Source organism: Lynx canadensis, chromosome F2 (genome assembly GCF_007474595.2).
Source record: "Lynx canadensis isolate LIC74 chromosome F2, mLynCan4.pri.v2, whole genome shotgun sequence".
NCBI lineage: Eukaryota > Metazoa > Chordata > Mammalia > Carnivora > Felidae > Lynx > Lynx canadensis.
Genome location: NC_044320.2, coordinates 9923496 through 9950612, shown reverse-complemented (window position 1 = coordinate 9950612; position 27117 = coordinate 9923496). Strand labels below are relative to the sequence as shown.

Here is a 27117-nt window from a genome sequence, read left to right as displayed (position 1 = left end):
GGCGACCTTATGTCTCTCCCTGGAAATCTGGGCCTCTTTCCCCCACCCTTCTCTCTGTCTAATCCTGGGGACAAAAGAGCAGAAGTAGTCAAGTGAGTGGCTTGGAGGCCAGCTTTCTGGGTCAGATTGTCCATCTGTAAAGCAGGGAGGCACCCAATTTTCAAACAACCAATGATCCCTCATTGCCTTAGAACGCCATCAAGGTCTGCCCACTTTCATGGCCCCTACGTCACTGCTTTTTCCTCTTACCACTCTGATGACTTTGCCTTTTTCTTCTATCTGCACCGACTTTCCCCCCAAGTATTTGCTTCCTCTGCCGGCAATGACCCCCTTCCCTCACTCTGTAACGTGGCCATCTGTGAAGGAATGTCCTCCGCAAGGCATGCTGAAATCTTAGTGTGAACCACTGACAGAAACCTCAACTCTCAGACTTTATTCCCGCTTTATTTTGAAGTAAAAGGGGGCGGGGGGAGGATGAAAGCACACCCACATCAGGAAAAAATGTTTTACTATTTATTTTGAGAGAGCAGAGGAGGGGCAAAGAGAGAAGAGAGAAGGGAGAGAGAGAATCCCAATGATGTGGGACTTAATCCCATGAACCGTGAGATCCTGACCTGAGCCGAAATCAGGAGTCAGAGGCTTAACTGACACCAAGGCACCCCTAGAGACTGTTGTCAAGAAGTGATTCCCAGGGGTCCCTGACGGGCTCCACCGGTAGAGCATGTGACTCTTGATCTCAGGGTCATGTGTTCAAGCTCCATAATGGGCGTGGAGCCTGCTTTTAAAAAAATTAATAAAAATAAATGATTCCCAGCTTCTTCTCTAAGAGCAGTTTATGGTGAACAACTTCCTGCCTCCGGAGGCCTACACTGGCCGACTCCTCTCTCACTCCTTTCCCAGCGTACAGCGACTAATAAGGAAAAGGTCGATATCACAATTGTGGGGGCACGTTTGTCCTTCCCACCCTAACCTCCTTGACACCTGCCAAGATGACACACACATGAACGGAGCACCACATGTGCGCACACACACATCAGAGAGTATCATCATCATCTCTGACATACTATGTATTGGTTGTTGTTGTTTGTTGTCTGCTTCCCCCCCTCCTGTCACCGAATTGTAAGCCCCCTGGGGACTTAGTTTTTTGCTCACTGTTATATGTCTAGTGCGTATATTATGCAACACATAATAGGATTCATTCAATATTCAACAAGTGTTGAATGCAGAAATGAATGAATGAATGTAAGAATGATGGATGGATGACTGAATGGTGAAAACAACTCACTAAACTTATAAGAGTAGAAGGGTTGCTACTTATTAATTATGCAATCTTAAGCAGGACTTAAATCTTCTAACGAACGAGATGATGGGTGGGTGGATAGATGGATGGGTGGATGGATGGATAGATGGACAGATGGATGGAGGATGGTGGGTAGGTGGATGGATGGATGGTTGGATAGACGGATGGATGGAGGGAGGATGAATGGGTGGATGAATAGATGGATGATGGGTGGATGGGATGATAGAACACTTAAGTCACTTAATCAGTAGTTCTGCTACTTCCTAGCTTCACAGTCTTAACTCAGAACTTACACCTGTGTGGGCCTCAGTATTCTCATCTGTGAAAAGGGCAGAGCAGCCTTTTAAAAGAAACACAAAAGTTACAGAAGAACTAAGTCTACCCATACCTCCATGTGCAGCTCTAACCATCATCACCATGTAGACTTTACCTGTTCCTCAACAGCATCTGACCCTCCTCGAGATTCCTCTACACCTTCTATGTGTCCTTCTTACGCATGATCACTGAGGGCCGAGAATGTGCTGTGGAGAAGAACAGAGCTTAAAGACTGACTGAGAAGAGATCCCTGGAAGACTAAAGGGGGCCTTAGGAGAAAGCTAGAAATGCACTAGGTGGCATGAGAAGGACTTTTGACAAAATGAAGAAAATTCACAGGAAGAAAGGAAAATAGAGAAGGCAATAAGGGGAAAAAGCCGTAAATGCAGCCTCGACCTTCTTGAAATCGGAAAATTATCTGCATGAAAGTGGTAGGATTTTTTAGAGCAAGGAAGGCATAGGCTGAGGGAAATTAGAAGCCCCATGGACACTAGATCCCCATGAAAAGGATGGGAAGGCCATAGGGTCATTCATTACAGGCAAGGGCACAGGAGGGGATGCTTATGTGTCAGTGATTTTCCTGTGTCCCAGCAGAAACAGCAGCATTTATGTACAAAATGAACAAATTATGCAGGGCACCAGAGGCGGGTCTCAGGACTCAGCACAGTATGGAAGCAGAGGGACCCTGTGTGTGGTCACTGGTATCCCAGCGAAGAGGAACAGTACCACCTAGCGTTCAACAGCTTGCACCTATCTAGCTTTTAACATTTCACGACCGAAAGAATTTGAGAATCTCGTTCAGCTAAAACATATTTTGGGCTGACGTATAAACAGTTGATTCATTGCCAAGATAAATGATGCAGTCATTCCTTTTATGCTTTGAGAGAGGAAGGATGGATTGGAAAAGAAAAAGAGGGTAAGAGGGGTTGAGGGTTCCAATTATGGGTCAGGATACAGCCCTGCAGAGCCTGTAAAGGGAGGCAATCAACCACACAGGAGATCTCAAAGGCTTCTAATTTTGCAGAGGGCTGTCATTCAACTGGGCAAGGTTAAAGGGGACGTTGTGGTGAGCTGTCCATTGTGCTAAGGCCTAGGGGACACAAGAGGGAGCTATGCCAAAAAACCCAAGATAGAAGTAAACATCAAGGTCTGTGGAAACAAAGAAGGGAGCAATTAACTTGACATGTACCGGGCAAACAGGGTCCTCTTCCCAGCTCTACCATTCATTCCCTCACTGTGGGTCCTCAGACGAGTTACCTTAAGTCTCTCCGAGCCTCAGTTTCCTCCATGAAAATGATGATGGTAATAATGACCACACCGTATTGCAAGGATTAAAAAATGTATTTGAAAGAACCTAACACAATGCCTAACACCTACAAATATTCACTAAATGTGAATTCCTATTATAGAGGAGGCTTCAGGGAAGGTGTCATTGGGCAAGTGACTTTTGAGCTAGATCTAAGAGAAGTAAGAGTTTCATTTTCTCGGCTGAAGAACTCTATCCCCCCTTAATTGAAGGAATAACTCGAGATGGATGTGCTTGGAGCAGTGAGGACTGATCGATGTATGTACCCCTCCTTCTAGACAGATAAATGACTTACTACAAGATGTCAGTGGCTGACAGCTGTCACAGACAGATCACCCAGACCTCCCAAAGAACAAGCAGGTTACGCCCAGGTGGAGATAGCATACTTTCTGTTGCCAATCACCCTTCTCCGCAGAGCAATGGGTTGAGATTGCAGGCTGTGTCCCTGAGGGTGTTCACAGGCTGTGGCTGAAAACGGCAGGTCAGGGAGGTATTTACTACAGACAGCAAGAAAGGTTATTCTTGCACTTTCTGAGAGCAATCTGCTGTTTTTCTGCCTCTAATGGATTCAGAAGGCATTGTCACTGCAGAAGACCAGTCTGATTCCATCCCAAAGATACTTCTCAACAGCACCTGTGCTTTCCCGGCTGGTGCACAAGACACATTTAAAAATTCCTCGGCTTTAACAATGGAACTTGCAGATTCTCCCACATCCTAATCGATAATCACAGGAACACTTCAGGAAGGAGGAAATAGGTATCTGTTGTGAAAATGAACAGGCTTCTTTCCCTACACACGGCCAAGAGCAGGAAACCAGTTCTGCACATCTCTGTCTTGCTTAGAGCGCCACCTGCCGGTCCAGAGAGGTGCCTTCCTACCCAGGAGATCTTTTCCCTGTAGGAATCCTACAAAATTTATGCTTCTTCACAACCAAGAAAAATAGAGATCAGCACTGTACTAGGCATCAGTACATGCCAAACAAGGTGCAAGTGACACATGCAACCTAAGAGACATCTTATTTCCAGCTAGGAGGGCAGGAAGAGACATCAGAGCAAAGAAATCAACTTGTGAATATATCAAAGTTAAACTTAACTCAATGTGAAAGCAATAATCGAGCCCAGCAATATGTGCCTAGCGTTGTTAGGTGCTGGTAATACTGAAGGGGATACAGTGTTTTACCATCACAGAGCCAACTTCGATAATGAGTGACAATTAAAATACAGAGTGAGAGGGGCACCTGGGTGGCTCAGTCGGTTGAGCGTCCGACTTCGGCTCAGGTCATGATCTCACGGTCTGTGAGCTTGAGGCCCACGTCGGGCTCTGTGCTGACAGCTCGGAGCCTGGAGCCTGCTTCAGATTCTGTGTCTCCCTCTCCTCTGCACCTCTCCTGCTCACTCTCATGCTCTGTCTCTGTCTCTCTCTCTCTCAAAAATAAATAAACATTAAACACATTTTTTTTAAATAAAATAAAATAAAATACAGAGTGAGAGGGCGCCTGGGTGGCTCAGTTGGTTAAGCGTCCGACTTCAGCTCAGGTCATGATCTTGCAGCTCGTGGTTCAAGTCCTACATCGGGCTCTGTGCTGACAGCTCAGAGCCTGGAGCCTGCTTCGGATTCTGTGTCTCCCTGTCTCTCTGTGCCTCTACCACTAGCTCTCTCTCTCTCTCTCTCAAAAATAAATAAATATTTTAAAACTGTTTAATTAAAAAAAATAGAGTGATCATGTGACCCAATTATAAAGAGTATGAAGGGAGCCTAAAGAAGACAGAAGGTTGAGGGGTCTCTGAGTACAGTTCTTAAAAAGCTAGACAGGTAAAGGCAAAAAGAGGGAATGAAAGAGGTGTTCAGTTTGTGGGGATTAATAGATATATTTAGGGGTGTAGATCAGAGCAGGGGTCATCCAGGGGGTGCCCCAAATCACTGATGGGGAGGCCCCAGCCGCACAGCTTGTACCGTATCCCCGCATGCCCCAGCCAGGGCTGAGTGGACTAGGAGGGAGCACATTACCCAGCCTGAGCTGGGGCGTTAGAACAGAGACTTCAGGACCTCTGATTGGGAAGAAAGGCGTCTAACTTGAGACGTCAAGAAGCCGGGACTGGCTGTGCAGGTGAAGCAGAAGAGAAATCAAGTCTTCAGGAGGAAAAAAAAAAAGTTCCATTCCGGTTCAGCACCTCTCTGCTACTGTTGTCTCTCTCCTGGGTTATTTTAGGAGCCTCCTAACACGCATCCCTGCCTCTGCCCTCACCCCTCTCAGTCTCCTTTACAGCAGGAGGTGACTCCGTCCCGACTCTAACCAGACTCCTTCAGTCCCTCCTTAATTGTGTCCTAGCGTCAGACCGCAGAGTCGAGACCTAAAACAGTTCAAAAAACCCATATGGCCTCCCCCAGTATCACCGATCTAATCTCCAGCTAACTTCCCTCTGGCTCACTCTGCCCCTCCCCCCAGGCCTCTCTACAGTTGCTGGAAATGCTGCCTCAGGGCCTTTGTGTTCCCTCTGCTCTCAGCCTGGAATCTCTTCCTCCAGAGGGCCCGTAACGCAGGCATTCACCCCTTTAAGGTTTGTTCGAGTATCAGGGCACCAGGGTGGCTCAGTCCGTTGAATGTCAGACTCTTGATTCCAACTTGGATCATGATCTCACGGCTTGTGGGATCGAGCCCCAAGTTGGGCTCTGTGCTGACAGTGAGGATCCTGCTTGGGATTCTCTCTCTCTGCCCCCCCACGTGTGCGCGCTCTCTCTCTCTCTCAAAATAAACTTAAAAGAAGGATTTGCTCAAATATCAACTTTTCAGTGAGATCTCTTTATTGCCCAATTAAAAATTAAAACTCTGTATAATATCTCCTACCCCCTGTCCTTGCTGTATTGTTCCTAGAACTTATCACTATCTGACACACTACAGATTTTCTTTATTTAGATTGTATACCGTCTGGCTTTGACCCCACCACCACCTCCAACTGTTACTAGAATATGGGGAAGAGATTTTAACCAATTGGTTAGCTAATTAATGCTTAGTGGAGTAGATGGGTGCATGGAGAAAGCTCCTTCTGGGTCCTAATTGTTGTTCTAGCTCTTAATTCACCTGCTCCTGACCCTGCCACATGCCTGCCATTGGGTCCTAAGTAACCCCTCTGCACTTTATGAGAAATTCTTCTTTGGTTGCTTAAAATAATCTCAGTTAATTTTTGTTGTATGGGCAAACTAAAAAGTCCTACTGGATAAAATGAGAGAACGGTCTTTGAAGATGCTCTATCTGAAATAACTTGTCCTCTAAATATCCTGAAGCCTTGCTCCCTTCCGTCACTTAGGTTTCCGATCAGGTGTCTCTGTTATCATAGAGGTCTTCTCTGACCACCTTCTCTAAAATAGCAACCTTCTAGAATGGATCTCAAGTGTTCTCACCACAAAAAAAAAAAAAAAAACAAAAGTACCTATGTGAAATGATGGATTTGTTAACTAGCTTGATTGTGGTAATCAAGGTATATGTACATCAAAACATCATATTGTAGGACCTAAATATACAGTTTTTATTTGTCAATCATAGTGATATACAACTGGGAAAGAAAATAAAATGGCGCCCTTCTGTCTCCCCATCACAGTCTATTCCGACCCAAACTTCACGTCTCTTTGTAGCACATATGGCTAGTCTGATGATATATTTATTTGCGTACTGCTCCCTCCACTGGAATGTAAACTCCAGGAAAACAGAGACATAGGGTTTTTATCACTGGATCCTCTGTGTTTAGAATAGTCTAGCACCCAGCTCACACTCAGTACCTGTGTGTTCATCTATTCCACAAATACGTTTAAAGTGCCAGTCACCGTTCCCAGTGCTGTGGAAACACCTGCCCTGCAGGAACCTACGTTCTAAGGGGAGATTTTTGTTAACTGTGAAGTGAATACACTCAGAGGTGAGAAATGCAGAGGCTGTGTTGAAGTGTTGCTGGACCTGAGAGTTGAGACAAGAACTGAACTTGAGAGACCACAATGGAGACCCTGGTGAGTCGTAGAAGGCATTGGTTGGTTGCTTGCCCAACATCCACCTCCCCACCCACACCAACAGAACACAGATTTTCTACTGGAGAACTACCCTCCCTCCAATTTCGGCAACACTAGATCGATACTACCTTCAGCTCCAGGAGCCGCGCTTCAATAGACGTAAGCAATCAGCATGTGACCCTTTGGCCACCAACGTTGGTTTGCAGTAGAACGTGTGACTCAGTTCAAACTAGCAAGGCAGGAAGACATATTCGTTGAAGCTTCTGGGCAGGAAGTGCCTCTCTTTTCCATAGGAACTAAAGGAAAGGAACCGCTTTCCTGTGGATAGCCAGGTTGAAGCTGTGTGTTCCAGAACCCTTGCAGCAAACATGGCTTCCAGAAGCTAAAGAATGAACAGTACAAGGTGGCACGTGGAGGGCAAAGCCACATATAGAAAATGGCAGAGTTCAGAGAATTGCCCTGATGATGTCAGAACCCCCTGGAACAAACTGCCTGAAGCACAACTTCTGAACTTTGCTGTCCTACAAGTGAACACACGCCCTTTATGGATTAAACCAGTTTAGTATTTGTCAAACTAGGAAAGGAATACATGCTTGTTGAAACATGAGAAATAGTAAAAAAATACATAAGACAGAGCTAATCAGCTGCTTCTATGTTCCTTCTCACCCTACCTTCTGAGATATCTAATATTAACAGTTGGATGTTGGTATGGGTTGGAATGTGTCTCCCCAGAATTTCCTATGTTGAAGTCTTAAGTTCCAATATCTCAGAATGTGACTCTATTTGGAGATAGGATCTTTAAAAAGGTAATTAAGTCAAAATGAGGACTATAGGTGGGCCCTAAACCAATAATATTGGTGTCTTTATAAGAAGAGATTAGGACAAACACACAAAGGGAAGACCATGTGAAGATATGAGAAGACAGCCATCTGCAAGGCAAAGAAAGAGACCTCAGAAGAAACGAATCCTGCCAACACCTTGGTCTTGGACTTCTAGCTTCCAGAATTGTGAGAAAATGAATTTCTGTTGCTTAAGCCATTTAGTATATGGTACTTTGTTATAGCAGCTGTTGCAGACTAATACACATTTGTATCTTTCCACACCTATCTCCTTGCTTTCATCTACACCTACAACGTATCTACACACAACCATGGATTCTGTCTTTGTTTCTATCAAAAGATTCCTACAATACACCCGCTTTTGTCACAAAAAGCACGGGTACTGCTAAAAATCAGCTGAGACAGTCCATCTCACCTATTTCCTAATTTTACATGCATGTGCATGTAAATAATATAATTTCATATAAATGCCATTATATACAACTTGGGGTCTGGAGGAAGAGTTTTTGTTTTTCTGTTTGGTTTTCTCATTTGTTGTTGTTGTTTTGTTTTTGTTTTTGTTTGGGGGGGGGGTACTGTTTTCTTTTACTTTCATTTCTTCCCCAAGGTGTGTCTCTCTTCTTTTCCTTCATACCCAAGATAAACCAAATTAACAACCTCATGTGTGTCCCAGCACCCACACTTTGTCTCTGATCCATGTAATCTTTTTATTGCCAAGTTATAGCATTCCAGCCCAACTGCACAGTCTCTAGGAGCTGATGGCTATGACACAAAGATGTGCCTTCACCCCATCCAGTCCGGTCCCAGGGTGGATCTCATGACAGTTCACGGTGGACCTCATTATGCCTTAGGGCTCAGGGGTTAAAATGAGAGCCCCAGATGTGGACTTTGCCCAAAGCCAGAAGCAGAAGAAACATGGCTGACCACAGGTGACCTTATGATTGCCTTTGTTAGCACACAAGAGACACCTGCTGGAGACCGTCAAGATTGGTGGGAAAAGCGAAATTGGGCCGTGGCTGCTGGATACCCTGTAGTAGTCGGAAAGCCCTACAGAAACTGTTTTGTTCTCCCCAATTTAACTCTCCCTGCCCCAGCGTCGCGTTTAGATGATAACATGGGAACAGACTGGTCTCCGAAAACAGCTCAGACGCACTGATGGCAATCGGTTGTTACTGTCTAGTGTAAACAGGACTTATCTGTGTTAACAGCAAAATTACACAACCATGTTTTTGTGCCTTTATAGATTCATAAAGTATGAGAATGAGACAAGAAGTTCCCATTTACCTTCCTTTTAAAGACTCGAGTTATGGAACCAGTCCTGTTGCACTTCGCTCAAGGTGATCTGTCCTCAGCAGGGTAAAGGCAGAATAGATCAGAGAGACTCCAGACCCAAGGAAGCGCTGTGAAGAGAACAGTGGAATTTCACACAGGATGGCCTCCAGGTACGTGCCATTCAGAAACCAGCTCTGTGGCCGCTGAGCTCACAGTTTTAGGCCACACATCCACACACCAGCAGCCTGTCTGTGCCCTACCAGGAGCTTTATTCTATGCAGCAACTGATCCCACCTTTCTCCAGCGTGAGATAAATGCTCATTCGGGCTCGCACACTAGAAATATCCTGTATTTCGGAAACAGAGCGTTGGGGTGCCTGGGTGGCTCAGTCAGTTAAGCGTCTGGTTCTTGATTTCGGCTCAGGTCCTGATCTCGTGATTGGTGGGTTCGAGCCACACATCCGGCTCTGCGCTGACAGTGTGGAGCCTGCTTGGGATTCTCTTTCTCTGTCTCTCTCTCTGCGCCTCCGCTGCTTGCTCTCTCTAAGACGCATAAATAAACTTTAAAAAAGAAAGAAAGAGAAAAGAAACAGGGGCGTCTGGGTGGCTCAGTCGGTTAAGCGCATCCAACTTCAGCTCAGGTCACGAACTCGCATTTCGTGAGTTCAAGCCCTGCGTTGGGCTCTGTGCTGACAGCTCAGAGCCTGGAGCCCGCTTCAGATTCTGTGTCTCCCTCTCTCTCTCTCTGCCCCTCCTAGCTCATGTTTTGTCTCTCCCTCTCAAAAATAAACATCAAAAAAATATTTTTTAAAGAAAGTTTTACAAAAAATAAATAAAAGAAGACAAAATGGAGGGTTTTACAAATAGATAAACTCTTCAAAAGAGATTCTGAATAAAAGATATACACAGGTTAACACCATGTGAAGATGGAAAAAAAAACAATGATAATCCTCTCAAAGCAACAAGTGCAAATCAGAACCATAATAAAATATTTGGGGTCAATAAAAACAGCAAAATAAAAGATAATGTAGTGTTGGTGAAAATACAGGGAAACTGGATTGTCACACAGTCGATGGGGAGAATAAATTCGTACAAGCTTTCCAAAAAGCAATTTGAGAATCATAAGCAAATAAACACATGACTACTTTTGAAACTGCAACTCTGTTTATGGATGTTAATTCTGGTATACAAATATTATTGTCTTAGTAAGCTGTTCTAATACACGAGGCTGTTAGTTTTTCTTTATTTTTAATTAGGCTTCAGACCCAGCATGGAGCCCAACACTGGGCTTGAACTCACAATCCTGCGATCAAGACCCTGCGACGAGAACTGAGCTGAGACCACGGGTCAGAAGCTTAACCAACTGGGCCACCCAGATGCCCCAATATATGAGGTTTTTAAAAATATGAATGAAAGAAGCTTATCGATGGGGGCATCAAAGGCAAGCTGAGGACAAAGCACAAGCTGACACGCCACACACACACCCCCCCCCCCCACACCAGGTGGGACACCTGTGACATTCTTCAGGCTCTCCTGGCTACCAAGAACAAAGGAAAGGGAGAAACAGTGGTTAACTGATAGAGATCACAGTCCTGCGGGATGAGTCTCAATCAGTCTGCAACTTAATGATTTACAAAAACAAAAACAAAACAAAACAAAACAAACAAAACAAAACACAACAGGCAATCTCCAGAAACCTATAGTCACAGTTTCCTGGAGCCCTAACATCACCCTCCCGTCCAGTGATGGGGGAAAGAAGACAAGAAGAAAATGTAAATGAAATTAAATTCCTTTGTAAACTGGAGCCCACCGGACAGATGCTTGAGGCTGGTGGAGTAGAACATTTCTCCAGCAACTCCCTACTGTCTTCATGCTAATGCTTTGCTAGGGGGGAAAAAAACCACCTTAGCTTGATCATAGCTGGGCCTCCAGTATCTCAGGAGTTCTCTTTAGCACACGAGGTTTCTCTTTGGAAACCTCCCTTTTGCCTTTCCCTCCCCCAACTCCACAGTATTTAACCAATCACCCCTCACCACCCCAGTGCAGCTCTTTCTGCCCACAGGTCCTGTCCCCGGGCTCTAATAAATCATCTTTTGCACTAAAGACCTCTTAGGAACTCCTTTTTGGCCATCGGCTCCTGACCCCCACCCTCCCTCCGAAACTTCATCACCTTCCTAGACGTAGTTTTAATCCCAAAAGGCTAGAGGGATTCAGATCATTCTAAGTGCATACTTACTGCACCTTTTAAAATGCTGCTAGACCCACTGGTCACCATCGAAGCTAAAATAAGGAAGACAGTAGGCTGAAGACTTACTGCATTGGTAGACCGCTAATTCACCTTGTGAGAGTCCCAGACCCCCTGCCCTGGATGTTTTTAGCCTTCTCGTGCCCTCAGCCTGGACAAAGCAGTTGGCTTGGAGTTAGACAGACTGGTCTCACACTTGTCACTCATTATCCATGTGTGAGGTCAATTGTCAGGCTTTGGGCTTCAAGGTCCTTATCTGCAAAAGGGGGGGTTATGTTCCTTGCCTCGGGGGGTTCTGCAAGGATTAACTGAAAGAGTGCACGTTAGTGCCGACCGTGGTGCCTGGCCTTAGGAGTAAATGGGCAATAAATATCCCCGTATGTGTGTAGTTGGGGACCGTCCAGAGCAGCAGTGAATTTCTTGGGCCTGTGATGGAGGGGCTGGCTAGTGTCTCCACTGTCCCCTTGTGAGTGAAGCATGCGATGAGTATGGTGTTCTCATGGGTCAACAACCATTCCTGGTGCTTTTATTTTTACTGCCTTTGTAGCAGAACCTTGATAAATTACAGCTATTTGCACGAAACTGGATTGCACAAATTGGATATCTGTGTCCATGCTTTGCTTCAATCTCATGCTGAGGCATAGGATTATTACAAAGTGTGTGTGTGTGTGTGTGTGTGTGTGTGTTTATTCTTTTACTACGGTCAGGGTCTTTTCATCCATTTCTTACTTAGTAGACAGTAAAATCCTTTGGAAATAAGGACACAATGTTAGGGAAGTACTTCTTTCTTTTTTCTTTTCTTTCTTTTTTTTAATTAAAAATATTGTTTTAATGTTTACTTATTTTTGAGACAGAAAGAGACTGAGTGCGAGCAAGGGTGGGGCAGAGAGAGAGGGAGACACAGAATCTGAAGCAGGCTCCAGGCTCTGAGCTGTCAGCTCAGAGCCCGACGCGGGGCTCAAACTCACGGGACTGTGAGATCATGACCTGAACCAAAGTCAGATGTTTAACCTACTGAGCCATCCAGGTGCCCCTCTTTTTTTAATTTCCAAAATAATAATAATAATAATAATAATTATTATTATTATTATTATTTTGCTATGGCACTCCTCAGTATCTGAAAATGGTCATATTTATTAAATGCTAATTATTCACTATCTTTCTCATCCACTAGACTATGAGCTCCTTGAGGGCAGAGAGCACATCTGGTTGTTTTTTCACTCCTGTTCCTCTAGTACCTAGATCAGTATCTGGAACATAATTGGTGTTCAGTAAATACTTGTCAAAAGAGAAATGTAAAAGGAGAATATGCTTTTGTGAAAAGATTTGACCAGCCTGAACCAGAGGAGCCACCCATGAGGCCCAGCTAATACGCTTTTTGAAAAATTACTAGGTTACTGAACATCTATTAAATCCTGAACAGGGGCACACGGGTGGTTCAGTCAGTTGAGAATCCAACTCAGCTCAGGTCATGATCTCACAGTTCATGAGTTTGATCCCCACGTCGGGCTCGCTGCTGTCCCAGCTTGGGGCCCACTTCGGATCCTCTAGCCCCCTTTCTCTCTGCCCTTTCCCTGCTCAGGCTTGCTCTCTCTCTCTCTCTCTCTCTCTCTCTCTCTCTCTCTCAAAAACAAATAAACGTTAAAAGAAATCCGGAACTTTTGCTTTTCTGGAAAATTACGTGACTTCTGGGAGCACAGTACAAACCCAACTTTTACTGTAAGCAACTGACACTGCTTCTGGGTGATGTGGACTCTTCTCCCCAGTTTCATCCCCACTGATGTGGAGAACAAAGGCAAAAGAAATACAGAAAAATATTAAACTTTCTGGAGCGCCTGGGTGGCTCAGTCGGTTAGGCATCGACTCTTGATTTCGGCTCAGGTCACGATCTCACGGTTCGTGAGATGGGGCCCTAAGACAGGCTCTGCACTGAAAGTGTGGAACCTGCTTGGGATTCTCTTCTCCCTCTCTTTCTGCCCCTCCCCGGCTCTTTCTCTCTCTCTCTCTCTCTCTCTCTTTCTCTAATAAATAAACTTAAAAAAATACAAATATTAAACTTCTTTGTAACTTACATCCCGTTGACAAGTACTTGAGACAGACCAAGTGACCTTCCTCCAAGAACTCAGCTGCCTCAATGTGAATACTTTGCTAGCAGCAAAAGGCAACCTTAGCTTGACATAAACCTGACCTCCAGGATCCAGTAAGTCTTCTTCAGCATATAAAAATCCCTTCGACTTCCTTTGTCTCTACCTATGCCCCGAGATATACGTTAACAATTATCCTGCAAACATATGGCCCACTGATACATATCTGAAGGGTCTCACGACTGAGACAGTAGTAAATGACCTCGTCCCAATAGCAGCAAGCCACTCAAGGGCCTGGAAACCTTGCTTACAAATTCCTTAGAGACTTACACTATCTCTAACCCCCTCCCAGCTTGAAAGTATATAATCAGTCACTTCTCACAATCCCAGTGTAGCTCTTCTGCCCACGGGTCCTGTCCCCGTGCTTTAATAAAACCACCTTGTTTGCACCGAAGACGTCTCAAGAATTCTTTCTTTCTTTCTTTCTTTTTTTTTTTTAGTTTTATTTACTTATTTTGAGCGAGAGAAAGAAAGAGCAGGGAAGGGGCAGAATCCTCCCTTGAGGTGGGGCTCAAAGCCACAAACCCTGATATCTTGACCTGAACCAAAATCAGGGGTCAGATACTTAACTGACTGAGCCACCCAGGCACTCCTCAAGAATTCCTTCCTGACTGTTCGCTCCCAGACCCCAACATTTCACATCACCTACCACCAAGTCTCTCTCTAGAGAACAGAAGAAAATATTTTTAAAGGATCCTTGAATCCCAACAGTCTTAGCAAACGCTCCTTATGCTTTTACGAAGTTCTTCGAGATTTCCATTGTGAAAACACGGTCAGATTTCATGGTTGTTGTTCACGGTGCAGCAATATTGTAGCAAGATTACAAACACATAGACAGTCTAAAAATATCTTTGTACATGGTGTGGAGAGAGATCTTCCAGAGTATCCTCTGAAATATCATTCAGAGTAAAAATGCCATGAGGCTGTACTCTCATTATTGTGGGTTTATTCCTTCTTCTCATTCACTTGAAGGTGAGAACATATTGACGACAAAGATGCCCTTAGGCTTTTGTTCTTCTACAAAGAAGTTTCCATGGAGTTCAACAGCTCTCAGTGAATCACTGTAAGACACTGCGTTAACTTCCTGTAGCACACCAGGGCCATCAAGGATTTTCAACACCTTAATACTGCAACCATCTCTCATAGCATATGCAAGCCGCCTCTTAAGGAACGCAGAAACAAAATAGTTCTAGCGCATACAAAAATTTTTAAGAAGAAAAACATAGTGAACGGCAGGGGGAGAGAAAAATTGCTAAAGGCTCCCTGCATTCCCTGTAAAGTTTTAATCAGGCACAATTCTGTTGAGCCTGGAATGGGAAGAGAATAATGAGCTTCTATTTCGGGAGGTTATGATAATCAGAAATCCTGACAATACTGATTTACTGCAAGGCACAAAAAAGCCATGGCCTCAACCGGCAGGGTTGAAGTGCGTCCAGTTCCAATCTCTGTGAAAAGGGGATTGGTGCTGGACTAATACACCAGATCCCTGCATTCCAGAGCTCACGACTGTCTAATCTGTAAGGACTCAGGCACAGATTTCCTGTTTTTTCCCCATCTTTTCTAGTGTTTCAAAAAAAGAAATCTACTCATTGACGCAGTGGGGAAGAAGCTGAGAGGACACACAGTCCACATCCTTTTTTCAACCAGTGGGGATACCGAGGCAAAGGAAAGTTCTCTCAAGTTCAACAAATAGGATGGACCCACCAAACGGCAAGGAGTTATTTCTACTCTTTGTTTCTAAAATGATAGGATAAATTAGCAAATTTAAAAGCAGCAAATCCCACCGTTCTACTCAGTAGACAAGTTTCATCCATTGCGTGCATAAAGAGTTTCGCCATTGGCATAACAAAGACGGTTATTTTCAATAAAATCGACATGGCTTGATCATGAGACTGGATGTGGAGTCAGAGGACGAGAGAAGGTGCTGACCTCTAGAAATCTGATTGGGGTAATCCGACATAATCCATCATCCTGAGAAACATCCCGAGAAAGAAGGCAGGACCTCATTTTCACAGCCTCCTTTTCAGCTAGACTCAGCCACGTGACTTATGCACCACCAATCAGATGCTCCCAGATGCTCCAGAACCAGATGTCTATTCAAAAGTGAGAAGTGGGGGCGTCTGGGTGGCGCAGTCGGTTAAGCGTCCGACTTCAGCCAGGTCACGATCTCGCGGTCCGGGAGTTCGAGCCCCGCGTCGGGCTCTGGGCTGATGGCTCCGAGCCTGGAGCCTGTTTCCGATTCTGTGTCTCCCTCTCTCTCTGCCCCTCCCCCGTTCATGCTCTGTCTCTCTCTGTCCCAAAAATAAATAAACGTTGAAAAAAAAAATTTAAAAAAACAAAAGTGAGAAGTGGGGTCGGGTGGGGGAGGGGGGGGTGCCTGGGTGGCTCAGTTGGTTAAGCGTCTGACTTCAGCTCAGGTCATTTATCTCGTGGTTCACGGGTTCCAGCCCCGCATCTGGCTCTGCCCTGACAGCTCAGAGCCTGGAGCCTGCTTTGTGGATTCTGTCTCCCTCTCTCTCTGCCCCTCCCCCGCTCGTATTCACTCTCTCTCTCTCAAAAATAAATTTTAAAAGTTCAAAAAAAATCTGGATGGGTCAGCTGGCTAAATGTCTGATTCTTTTTTTATTTATTTATTTTTTTTTTTTTTAATTTTTTTTTTCAACGTTTATTTATTTTTGGGACAGAGAGAGACAGAGCATGAACGGGGGAGGGGCAGAGAGAGAGGGAGACAGAATCGGAAACAGGCTCCAGGCTCTGAGCCATCAGCCCAGAGCCTGACGCGGGGCTCAAACTCACGGACCGCGAGATCGTGACCTGGCTGAAGTCGGACGCTTAACCGACTGCGCCACCCAGGCGCCCCATAAATGTCTGATTCTTGATCTCAGCTCAGGTCTTGGCCTCAGGGTCATGGGTTCAAGCCCCACATTGGGCTTCACTCTGGGCATGGAGCCTAACAAAACAAACAAACAAACACACAAATAAGAAAAAGTGGGTAATAGAAGGAGGCTACCAGCACATGGAATTTATTTTTCCAGAGAAACTTGAGAGTAAAGTAGCAGAAGTTCAAGAATACAGAGGCTGGCAGGAGGCCTGGGTGGCTCAGTCCCTTAAGTATCTGACTTGGGGTCAGGTCATGATCTCAAGGTTTGTGGGTTTAAGCCCCGCATGGGGCTCTGTGCTGACAGCTCAGAGCCTGAAGCCTGTTTTGGATTCTTGGTCTCTCTCTGTCTCTCAAAAATAAATACACATTAAAAAAAAAAAGGTTTTTTTTTTTAAAGAAAAAAAAAAACAACTTGGAATGTGTATATAAACCCTTTCGAAAACTAGAGAGGTCTTTTGTCAGCTTTATGACCTAGAACTGTCTTTCTCAAAGAGCTGGGAGCCCTTTCTTTGTAGTGTAGACACGAAGGGGGATGCCCCTGTTCCGGTTCCCACCCCGGCCCCTTCTGTCTCCCTCTCTCTATTTCTCTCAGAGGGTGGGAACCTAACTTGAGTGGGTGCCTTTTTCCAAGTTGTAAAATAATGTCCTGTCATAAAGATATCAGAAGTTTGTTATCCCTCTGGAAAAAACCAATTCGCTAACGCAGAGGGTCGCCCCGATTACCTCGTAAAGTCAGGATGAAGTATGTGTGACAAATGGTGCCATCAAGTCCCCTGACCTGGGGACTAGTCGTTGTCGTTTATCTGGAGAACAGGCAATTAACAGGTGGCATCTGCTTGGCCGTGTAAGAGGGTGAGACCCCTCCTCGCGATCACTTAGCAGAATGTGTCGACGTGCAGCACGTTCTGCTTTGGCCCTTAGACTGTTTTCTTATTCTACTACCTCTGCAGAGAGGTTTTCTGGGTTCGAAGATTTTGTTTTTAATTGTATTTCCAAGGAGCAGGCGCTCTGTCAGCCCGGCTGAGGTCCCCGATGACAGCCAGCTGCCCACCGTGGGAATGAGCCAGCCTGAATGACAGGCCCAGTAAGCCCTCAGACGACTGTAGCCCCGGCCAATATCTGACCGTAATTACACGAGAGACCAGGCCAGGCCCCCCTGGCTGGACCAGTCAATCGTAGAACCATGAGCAGTAACGACAAATTATCGTTTTAAGCTGCTAAATTTTAGGGGAGTTTATTCTACAACAAGACATTACCAAACAAACGACTTGTTCTCGCAACTAAGAGCTGACTGATACATACAACCTCTTCTTCTGTGTGATGAGTATCTTCAGAGATAGGGGTCTGTTCCATCTCTGAACCCCCCTCTTGAAACGGGTGTTAACTTTTTGCACAGAGGGAGTTACTAATACGTATTTCTCTTAAATCGCTTTTTGGACAGATTGCAGTTTCAATCAAGTAAAAACAACAAATTGGATGCAATGCATGTCAGTCGAAATGAACTGAATGTTTTTATCTAACAACTGCTTCTAAAAAGCACTTTCTCCTGTTTACACACTCCACAGATTATTTCCCTACAGTTGAAAGCCAATACATGGGAAAATACATGCAGGAAGTACCCAGACTTTTTCATTTATTCAAAACCATTTCATGCTTCTGTTCACGTCAGGTAGCACCATGTCGGGTTCTGTGGCTACTTTCCCCCCATTTTAATGGTATAGTTAAAAGCCTTCTATTTGTTGACCAGAGGGACCTCTTCCACAAGCATCCACAGAACATTGTCAAGATTGAAACCAAATGATTAGGCGCAAAAAAATGCTATCTGCAGGGACCCATTGTTTCATTTCTGTGGCGCGTCAGCCTGTGCGTGTAACAATTGTTGGATTATGTTTCCACAGATGCGGGGTGTCTCCTGAGCCTTGACTTTCCCACACCCCTGACATAATACTGACTCGCAGCCTCCACAGCAAAAGCAGTCCAGACGCTGCCTTTCTGCTTTTTCCAGGATGTGTAAATGCCTTTTAGTTGCCATTTAAATTGAATTTTGGAAACTTAGAACTGGTTTCCTTAGTTAATCTGGACCTTCCCAGCGTGATTAGTCCCCGACACAGAGGCTCAGGAAGCACAGGTTCACAGCATCACTTTCCCATTCTTTTCCCCATCCATTTTTAAATTTTTTTTTCAACGTTTATTTATTTTTGAGACAGAGAGAGACAGAGCATGAACAGGGGAGGAGCAGAGAGAGAGGGAGACACAGAATCTGAAACAGGCTCCAGGCTCTGAGCTATCGGCACAGAGCCTGACGCGGGGCTCAAACTCACTGACCGTGAGATCATGACCTGAGCCGAAGTCGGACGCTTAACCGACCGAGCCACCCAGGCGCCCCTCCCCATCCATTTTTAAAAGCCTCATGGCAAGAATCAGCAGACCATCCGTTTTTGGAGAAAGGACTGTGGAAAGATGTAGTGAGTGACAGCTAGACCACAAAGTCTGTTGCAGGCGACCACCTCGTGCTCTGCGCTGATGGCATGGAGCCTGCTTGGGATTCTCTCTCCCTCTCTCTCTGCCCCTCCCCCATTCACACACACGCTCGCTCTCTCTCAAAATAAATAATAAACTGTAAAATAAATAAGTAAATAAGCGAGTAAATAAAAATAAAAACACAAAATGTTATGGGCGCACCTGGGTGGCTCAGTTGGTTAAGTGTCCGACTCTTGATTTCGGCTCAGGTCAGGATCTCACGGTTCATGGGATCCAGTATTGCCTCAGCTTCCTTGCTGACAGCACGGAGCCTGCTTGGGATGCTCTCTCTTCCTCTCTCTCTCTGCCCCTCCCCCTCCCCCACTCATGCTCTCACTCTCTCTCTCTCTCTTTCAAAATAAATAAATAAACTTAAAAAAAAAAAAAGACAAAATGTTAGTGTGCACATCCCAGGGTTGCAGGGCAGCCTAAAAACAAGAATGTAGGCAATATCCTGAGTACTGTGTCTGGTTCCTTGCACAGGAGTAAATCAGTGTCACCTTTGATGACTGTCACATCCAGGGCAATACTGGGAGCAAGTTGGGGGCACTGTGCTCTAAGAGAGACATCACAAGATGTAGAACAACAAGAGAAGGGGGACAAGGAAGAGGGACAAGAAGAGGAGGAAAAGGAAAAGACAGAGGAAGGAGAGGAAGATGGCCAAAATGATGATGGGCCTTGACATAATGAGAACTGGGCAAGAGAAGAGACATCACATCCGGAGGGTATAAAGCACGAAGGTCATGAGAACCTAAATGCCTCATTGCTAAGGAAACAGACCTCATCATTCAGCATTTACATACTGAATGCTGATCTTGTGCCCAGCATGTTCGCAATATTTTTAACAAATTTGTTAATGTTATTTATTTTTGAGAGAGAGACGAGAGAGAACGAGAGAGAGAGAGAGAGAGAGAGAGAGAGAGACGGAGTGCAAGCGGAGGAGGAGCAGAGAGAGAGGGAGACACAGAATCCGAAGCAGGCTCCAGGCTCTGAGCTGTCAGCACAGAGCCCCACGCGGGGCTCGAACCCACAAACCGAGAGATCGTGACCTGAGCTGAAGTCGGACGCTTAACTGACTGAGCCACCCAGGAGCCCCGGCATGCTCACAATATTAAATGTAGATATGGTTACTTCCTGCAGGGAACTTACAGTCGAGAAAGGGTAATATCAACCAAATGCTAATGAAAACACACGTTTGATGTTCTGTTGTCTTTTGCACATTTAGAGTCCCTTGAAGTCCGTGGCATGACCTCCTGATACTAAAGCAAAAGGTTATTTCTGAGTCAGAGGGAGATAAATTAGACATCACTGGTATTTTCTTCTTTATACATTTAGCTTCTGCGTTTTTCAGATTCTCTGTGATTGGTGTGTATGTCTTTTAAAAACATATCTTTTCCATTAGACAGATTGTATTTTCCTCTCCAGCTGGAGTCATTGGCACCTACAAAGATTTTTGGTTCATGCGATCAAAAACTATTTTCTCCTACTCTGCATCATTATAACAGCATTTGGAAATTGTAGTTGGTTTATGTGGGCTTATACTAAAGTTATTAACAGAATGTCTTAATATGACGGGGAAGATGTGTTTTATTTCACTGTTAGCACAATTACAAAACAAAGAAGGTCAGATTATGTGAAGAACAATTTTACTGAATATTAGAATAAATAACTACAGGGGAAACTATCCTTAAAAGATTTGCAATTAAATTGGGCAATTTTAAAACTGACTTAATAAATGTGTAAACCCTGGCACCTGTCTAGTTATAGAAAATTGTATTACTTTACCTCCATGGTGAATGAACAACCATATCAACAAAATCAATGACATTTCTCTTTCCTTTTCCTCCATGGCTCATTCTTCATGCTGTGTTTGTTTATCTGAGTCATCTCCCGGTCCCTTATGCTCATACTTATGCATCCCCCCAGGCTTGCCTTTTCTGGGATCCTTTAAAAGTGTACAAACTTCACTGTGGTTTTGGACAGTTAGTCGCAAACTAAGCTTAATAGCAAAATGAGGGATTCCATTTGCCATTGCTCGTGAATCATGGGGGTTTGGGGCCAGCTAATCCCCTCTTGGGGAAAGAAGATTCCTATTCATTTTGCTGCTAAATATCTATTCCTGCAGGCTTCTTTCCTCTCCACCTCATCTTTTCTTCATTTCTAAACTGCTCAGGTAAAAATTCTCTCTTCACCATTAATGATGATCATTAATCACCAAACTCAAGGACCTATTCCTTTCCCCATTACAGACTTCTGTAAATGAGACATCATCTTCCTTTAAAAAGCAAATCTCAAATATTTTTTTAATGTTTATTTTATTTATTTTTGAGAGAGAGAGAGAGAGAGCGAGCAGGGGAGGGGCAGAGAGAGAGGGAGACAGAAAATCCAAAACGGGATCCAGGCTCCGAGCTGTCAGCACAGAGCCCGACTCGGGGCTCAAACTCACAAATTGTGAGATCATGACCTGAGCCAAATTCAGATGCTTAACCAACTGAGCCACCCAGGCGCCCCAAGTCTCAGATTCCTGAGGTTGACAATTTGAGGGGAAAACTTCACACGGTTGGGGAAGCTGGACCTGTAAGCCCTACCTTCTCCTAAACTTCACCTTCCTCTTTGAGAGACGCTTATCTCAGAGAGACCCAGTGGTGTCTGTGTTTTTTCACCAGAGCCAATCATTTTTTAACAGTCTCTTTCTCTATATGACAAAAATACATTTAGTAATAATCTAAAATTTTTTTTACCATGTATTCATTTTTGAAAGGCAGAGAGAGACAAAGCACGAATGGGTGAGGGGCAGAGAGGGAGACACAGAAACAGAAGCAGGCTCCAGGCTCCGAGCTATCAGCACAGAGCCCGACATGGGGCTCGAACTCTCAGACCGCGAGATCATGACCTGAGCTGAAGTTGGCCACTTAACTCACTGAGCCACCCAGGTGCCCCTTTTAGTAATAATCTAATAATCAATAAAATCAAATATAATCTTGACTGATTTTTTTTCTTAACTTTTAATTTAAGGGGTGCCTGCCTGGCTCAGTCGGTAGAGGGTACAACTCTTGATCTCGGGGTCGTGAGTTCGAGTTCCATGCTGGATGTAGAGATTACCTAAAAATAAAATCTTTAAAAAAACATAAAGCAAGGGGCGCCTGGATGGCTCAATCGGTTAGGCGTCTGACTTCGGCTCAGGTCATAATGTCATGGCTAATGGGTTCGAGCCCCACGTCGGGCTCTTGTGCTGACTGCTCAGAGCCTGGAGCCTGTTTCAGATTCTGTGTCTCTCTCTCCTTCTGCCTTCCCCCACTGATTCTCTCTCTCTTTCAAAAATAAATAAACATCAAAAAAAAAACCAAAACACATCAGTATGACTGCTCTGGGGGCTAAGGAAGAAATTAAGATAAGGCCTTTTAAAAAAATAAAGCAATTAATTTAAAAAGGATCTTTAAAATTAAAATATCATTCAAAATCAGTAAAATAGTTCATGTATAAACTGAAATGTAAAATGGTTCATGTATAAACTGAGATGTGCCTTTCCAAACAATATTATGTATAAGAGTTCACAATTTGCTGTTTTAAAATTTAGACACAAATAAAAGCTACAAGTTGTCACTTAGAATTGAAGACCCTCAAGTTTGCCTCTTAATGTTCACAGTCAACGTGCTATCATTTATTCCAATTTTACTATTTAAATAGTAAATTGTTAAATAGTGTTAAATAGTGTTAAAAATTTTTAAATAGTGTTACGGAGATGTGTCGTAACACAGGATTTGGCGATGGGAACTGAACCAGAAGCTAGCTCGAGTAATTTGGAATCGCTCTGAACCCACTCTCTGAATGTGTGTAGCTGTGTCCGTATGTGTGGAGGCTGATTTTTATAATTGGGAGCTCTTTAAAGTATTCCAAATTGAATATTATGTTTTATTGTAAGCAATAAAAATGTGCCAATTACATGTAAATTACTAGAACTCACAGTAACCACAGAAATTGATTAGACCTTAGACAAAAAACTTTTTCAGAGGGCATTTTATCACTGACTTTTTTATAATAGCTGGCACATGGTGATAATAAAAGCAAACGCACTTTTAATATTTTTTTTTTCATCGTGGTCAAGTCCTCTCCAAAGAATGCCTCTTTTTATAGCCTGCGTCTGCAATGAACCACAGCCACCCACGGCCTGGCCTTTGGTAAGCCAACGGAGAGGCCTTCTCCAGCCCTTCTAACTCATAAGCAGATCTCCTTCTTCCTATTCCCATTTCTTTTTATCACAGGACACTATTCCTTTGCTTTACAGCACTTAACACAATTCATAATTAGATATTTGTTCACGTACTTTCTTATTGTCTACCTTACTACGCGGCAATCACCGTGAACTGGTGATAGTTGGCTGTGTCTATCCCAGCACCTGTTGGATACCTGGCATATAGCAAATACTCAATACATTTTTTAAGATGAATGAACACATGCAAGAACGAATAAGCTAAAGTCTTGTTCAGTTAGCAGTGGCCGGGGGTGGGGGGAGAGGGGAGCGCAGATGAGATAATGTAATATAAGATTCTAATTTATCCAAAAATAAAGCAGTGATGTGGCATGACTTGGTGTGCCCTGACCAATATATCTACTCTAATTAAAATCATGAGAGATGGAAGTATATAAATCAAATGTCCACAGGTGAGAAATACAACTATCAGGAAGGGCAGGAGTTTGCAGTTTCTTGTATCAGTGCATTGTTTCTTGTATCAAATATAGATGAGAAACCAAACCAAGGTAGCTTAGTAAACCTCAGGACTGGGGCCAAGAGAATTGACATATGCTTCAAATGTTTAACTCATTAAACGTGTGAAATAAGTCATACAGCATGGTGAGTTATTTGGAAAAAGTCCCTAACGGTTGGGGGAAGGGAGGGAATGGACAGGTGGGAGCAATGCCTCATCTCTGCAAAAGGATACACAAAGAGTGTCTGAATCTTTGAGTCTGGTTCCCCTCCCTTAAGACCATTTTATATGAATCCACCAAAAATGCCTCTTTGGTTCTCCTCTTTCTACATAATATTGCCGATAGTTTCCTCTGTTGGCTAAAAATTCTCTTGTAACTGAATCTGATGGAATGACTACCGGTTGTGTGGTCAGGTAGAACTGATACAGCATCCTGGCCCTGACAGCTCCCTGCCTCAGTTTCCTCATCTGTAACAAGTAGACAAATGACACCCATCTCACAGGGGGAGTGCGGGAATTCAGTGACAGATGGTGTTAGATTAGCCTGTTTTAAGACTTAGAGGCCCAGCTCACAACAATCACCTTCACTGTGCCTTTCACCCACAGGCGTGGTCCTCAGACGTGAGATGTATACTGTCCACAGGGCTGTTCCCTAGCCAAATTCAGTCAAGCTCGGTCCAGATCAGTGCCGCCATCCAGGGGACACATAAACTCATGAGAACTAAGCATGGTGGTTGTTTTAAGGCCCTGAGGTTTGGGGCAGTGTGTCTGTAGAACTATTATAGCAATAACTGCTGTGCCATCTGGATACGTCAGCTGATTGAAACAAGACGTGTATCTGACTCAAACCACACCGTGTATTTTCCTGGGAATGTGGGGCTAGAATGAACAGAGAAGAGTTCAACGCGGGTTGCTGGTATTTTGAGTACGGCAGATAATAAAATCTGAGAGCTGTGGAATGACCATCTGTAGTCACGTGAACCGCATAGCAAAATAATCCTTCTGCAGAGGGAGAGGCAAGAGAGAGCCGTGAGGAAGGTACATGACTTCCAACGTTCCTCATGACTTTCCTTTTAAAATGTATTTCTTTATTTTGAGGGGCAGAGAGAGAGAGAGAGAGAGAGACAGAGAGAGACAGAGAGAATGCCAAGCAGGCTCCATGCTGCCAGCACAGAGCCCGATGCGGGGCTCGAGCCCACTAACCCTGAGATCATGACCTGAGCCAAAGTCAGACGTTTAACCGACTGAGCCACCCAGGTGCCCCCTGATGACTTTCCTTTTTTTTTTTTTTTTTTTTTTTTTTTTTTTTACGTTTATTTATTTTTGGGACAGAGAGAGACAGAGCATGAACGGGGGAGGGGCAGAGAGAGAGGGAGACACAGAATCGGAAACAGGCTCCAGGCTCTGAGGCATCAGCCCAGAGCCCGACGCGGGGCTCGAGCCCACGGACCGCGAGATCGTGACCTGGCTGAAGTCGGACGCTTAACCGACTGCGCCACCCAGGCGCCCCCTGATGACTTTCCTTTTAATTCCAAGTCATTTTGAGCTTGCTGCATCCTGCCTTTGTATTCTCATAATAAATTCCCTCTTCGTGCGTGTGTGTTTAAACTAGATTAAAGTGATTTTGATACTTGCAAATCAGATTTGTTTAGATACAGATTTTTTTTTTTAAATCTAGAAAATTACCTTGTATAGAGCAGGTATTTAAACAACAGTTCTAAGATCAACAATTGCATCAATTAGATCACAGGTAAATTTGCTTTTCCTATATTTGGCCCAATAAAACTTTTTTTTTTTTTTTTTTAAAGTAGACTCTACACTCAATATGGGGCTTGAACTCATGACCCTGGGATCAAGAGTCACATGCTCTATCCGCTGAGCCAGCCAGGCATCCTGGCCCAATAAAACTTTTTTTTTTTTTTAATGTTTATTTATTTTTGAGAGAAAGAGCATGAGCAGGGGAAGGGGCAGAGACAGGGGGACAGAGGATCTGAAGCGGCCTCCATGCTGACAGCAGAGAGCCCAACGTGGGGGTCAAACCCACGAACTGTGAGATCACGACCTGAGCCAAAGTCAGATGCTTAACTGACTGAGCTACCCAGGCACCCCAAACTTTTGTCTTTAATATACTTTACCAATATAAGTTCATGCATTGCATTTCTTCCACTGTAAAATGCCATCAATTGCAAGATAAGCTATGGATTTAATCATAGTGTTTTGGGGAGAAACAAGAAACTCAATGGATGTAACTGTATTTTAAAAATCAACCAACAGAACATACATCAACCTATATAATTATAGTGTATTTCACATTAATTTCACAATCTAAGTTTGACTTTAAGCCTGCTTCACATTCAGCACCCAAAGGTTCTTCTGAATCACATGTGTCTCTCAACAGCTCTGTGTATAATCATGCAGACATGCTGCTTTTTCATGAACTTCATCTTGGCCTCTATTGCAACTGTTGCTTTGATAGCATTATTTGGAGGCTAACCCAAGTATACAAGAGTTTTAGCTACATTCGTTATTTGATTAAGTTCATAGCGTCACGTTTGTGTGTGTGTGCATCACATATTTTTTCACTTAAATGTACTCTTGCCGAAAGTAAAACAGTTTCTCTTAGAACCAGTCAGAAGCATTTACAGATGGAACTGTGGATGATGAATGATGGCTTGCTGCATGATTTAGTCACAGCAATTCTCCTAGCTTTGCAAATTCTCGTTGTTGTTGTTATCAATGTTCTACACAGATGTGTGATCTACATGCGGCGATTGGCCATTTCTACTGTTTTTAGTTTTATTACCTGCACACGTGGTAACTTCTGTTTTATTTATTTAAAGTTTATTTATTTTGAGAGAGAGGGAATGCACGGGAGGAGCAGAGAGAAAGGGAGACAGAAAGAATCCCAATCAGGCTTCACACTGTCATCACGGAGCCTCATGAGGGGCTCCAACTCATGAACCATAAGATCACGACCTGAGCTGAAACCAAGAGTCGGACGCTTAGCCAACTGAGCAACCCTGATAACTTCTGTTTTAATGCTGCACTCTAGCCTGGTCCTTTTGAGCTCATTTAAGCAACAATTAGGAATGCACATTCACATTAAAATTCCACCACATGTGGTCCTATTAATGAGAGCAATGCCGGAACAGTCCACTGGGATCGACTTGTTTCAGGAAGAAACTTACACCGCTCCTTCCAAGGCTGGCCAGTTTCAGCTGACATCAAAAACATCAGGTGGAACCTTATTCCAGAAACACTCAAAAGCAAAAAGCATACACCTTAGCATTGAGCAAATCTGGTGCTCTGATTTTATAGCTTAACTCTTTGAGCCCTGAGCATTGCCTGATCTCACATTAGATACCTCCAAGGTAGGATACGTATGTTCTCTCTGATGCTCCCAGCACCACTGTACTAGCTTCTGTGCACACTTTGGATGCAGCAGGGTAGTTCGAATCGTGCACTAGCCAAAAGTACAGGGAATTCGTGTCTCCAGGTGTGAGACTGTGATTCACAGGAAATACGTATCTGGTCATTCACATGACCAATATATTGTATTTGGTGGTTGTCTGTGGTTCCTAGTTCACGGCTACT

The 27117-nt window shown here is 44.1% G+C and overlaps 1 long non-coding RNA gene across 8 annotated transcripts in view; it reads right to left on the bottom strand.

Moving 5' to 3' along the window:
- The window catches only part of LOC115506115, a 131232-nt gene that overhangs the window by 95835 nt on the left and 8280 nt on the right, over positions 1-27117 (bottom strand). For 5 of the 8 annotated variants that reach the window (XR_003966236.1, XR_003966240.1, XR_003966237.1 and 2 more), the window contains exon 3: positions 9041-9156. This is a non-coding gene — a long non-coding RNA (uncharacterized LOC115506115). The other 3 variants (XR_003966234.1, XR_003966233.1, XR_003966239.2) reach the window with 3 other exon arrangements.